Source organism: Aptenodytes forsteri, unplaced genomic scaffold, assembly GCF_000699145.1.
Source record: "Aptenodytes forsteri isolate BGI_AS27 unplaced genomic scaffold, ASM69914v1 Scaffold57, whole genome shotgun sequence".
Classification (NCBI taxonomy): Eukaryota; Metazoa; Chordata; class Aves; order Sphenisciformes; family Spheniscidae; genus Aptenodytes; species Aptenodytes forsteri.
Genome location: NW_008796220.1, coordinates 987,251 through 989,720, shown reverse-complemented (window position 1 = coordinate 989,720; position 2,470 = coordinate 987,251).

Genomic DNA, 2,470 nt, shown 5'->3' with positions numbered 1-2,470 from the left:
TGCGGAGCGGCGGGGGCGGTCCGGGGCGCGGCCCCCCCCCGGGGGGGGGGGGGGGCGACAGCAGCAGCAGCAGCGTCTCCCACGTTTTCCAGCTGCGTTTTGGGGTATTTTTGGCCGTGGCGGGTCCAGGAGGGATGCTTTGCGGCTCAAAGGTGAGGTTTGTTGCAGGGAAAATGCCACTTAACCCTCAGTGCGTCTCAAAAACAGCGAACCTCCCTGTAAGTGGCAGGGGAGGAGAGAGGAAACCTCGTTTTCATAATGAAGATGGAAAAAACCCAAAAACCCCAGCTCTGCTCGTCAGCTGACGCCAAGGAGGTCGGTTTGGCACCCGCTGAAGCGCTTCTGGGAACATCCCGTGATGGCACGGCCGAGCTCGGGTCTGGCACTGGGGCCGCGGCTTGGAGATGGCGCTGGATAAAAGCTGCCGCGCGCCTGTCTGGCGTGCAATATATCTGCCATCCATATATCACGCTCACGGGGTTACGCTGCAGGCGTGATACAGCAAAGATCGCTTCCTTCTTGTATTTACCTCCAGGTCGCAAAGTCGAGGCTGCGGATGAGGGCGAGGAATTTCAGTAGCGCAGGGTGTCTGCTGCGGCAGCTGGGGTCTTGTGCAAGGCTCTGGTTTATGCGTTGGTCTGTAAAAGCAAAGCAAAAAAAAATCAGTGCAGCTCCATTTGGGAGGAATCTCGCGCTTCCTGTGAACGCGAGATGTAGAGGCGAGCACTGCAGCTTACCTCGAGATGTATTTATTTTGCCAGATACCTAACCTGTGCTAATGGTTTGGCTTTCCCGGAAAGGAATGGGTGTGGGGAAGCATGGCTCATGCTTTTTTTTTTTTTTTTTTAAAAAAAAAAAAAGATGAAATCGAGCTTTGGTAATGCAGTAATGGCTGGAATGAAGACACCAAGCCCGCAGTTTTGGTAATGCAGTAATGGTTGTAATGAAGTCACCAAGCCGTGAGTTTGGTGCATGCCTGTGGGGCCACCAAGCCAACCTGGCGGCGCAGCAAGCTAAGCTGGATTGCTTTGTTTATACGCTTGCTTTATTGTGGCTTAGAGTCACGCACAAATACTGGTAGCCAGAACAAAGGACAAAGCTCGGCTTGGGTACAGGGCCGCTTGCTGGAGGAGGACACATGACTTGGGCTTTGCTGAGTACCTCTCACCCTGGAGGGGTGGGGGTGTTATAGCTGTGAGGGTGGGACAGCTTTTATCTTCCTCAAACCTTTGGAAAAGGGTGCGTGGGTGCCTCCATCTGTGCTTGGAGGGGTTTGGCCCAGACTGTGGAAGAGCTGAGAGGTGCTTCAGGGCTGTGACTTATCTCATGGCCTGACCTGCCTAAACTGAGTCATGTGAGCTGGGCTTTGAATAGCCTGTTTTGGGGTGGGTTTTTTTTTTTTGACTGTGCAGAGAAATGCCCAGTTAATGCCCAGACTTGTGGGCTTTGATTTCTGGGTGTTGTGGAGAAAGACCTTCATGGTAAGGCTCTGCAGAGGGATCCGCTGTTGCGGGCGCTGTGCATCTCCCTCGGCTGCTGGGAGGAGGCTGCGGGACCTTGGTGATCTCTGGCATGATGTGGTCCAAATAGGTGGAGCCCTGTCCCTGGGAAAGCTGGCAGGGAACTGCCTCTGGCTCCAAGATCTCCTGATGGAAGAGGGATGGAGAAGGCAGCTGGGTGATGTCACCTCCTTCCCTCCTCCCTGTCTCTCTGCCTGCGCCGTTGCAGGCAGCAGCCGGCGGCGCAGAGGGACTGCGGGTGGGTGGTGCAGAGCCAGCTGCAGCCATCTCGCTTCGGGTGCTCTCCTCCCTCGCACGCTGCAGCTGCTCTGAGCAGCTCATGTTGGAGGGCCTTCAGCCTCAGTGCTTCCTCCTTGCTGGCTGGGAGGGGGGGCTCAAGGGTTGCATTCAGGTGGCCCAAATTTCCTCTTTTCAAGCAACCAGCTGGCTGAATTGTGAGAGTCCTACCTGGGGTCAGGTGTGCTGGTGGGTAGCAGCTTTCTGGAGTTATTTCTTGCTCATCCTTCAAGAAATTGCATTACCAGATGCTTTGGATCCCAAAGCAGGGGGTGGCGGACTTGTTCTCAGCTCCCAGGTCTGCAGCCCAAGAGGCGGTGGAGCAGCTCAGGGGGCTCATTGCAAGCCCCAAACATCCTCCTGCCATCTGGAGAGTTTGCTAGGGTGAAGCTGCTGTGTCTTAAGAAATCTGACAGCCAAGCTTTGCTTCTGTTTTCAAGCTAATAAGCTGTGGTGGGATGTGACCTGTGAAGACAGCCTTTGCCGCGGTTTTCCTGAAGCTGTGAGGCACCTCCAGAGACCTGCGGGGGTGCAAAGGGAAGGGATCTCCTGGGGTTGCCGGAGAAACTCCTCCGGCCTGGTCAAGAAGAGCAGATATCTGTCGGGTGCAGCAGCTGTTATGCAAGTTTGGTTTTGGTGCTGCTTTTTTGGTGGTATTTAAAATGGATGTGGGG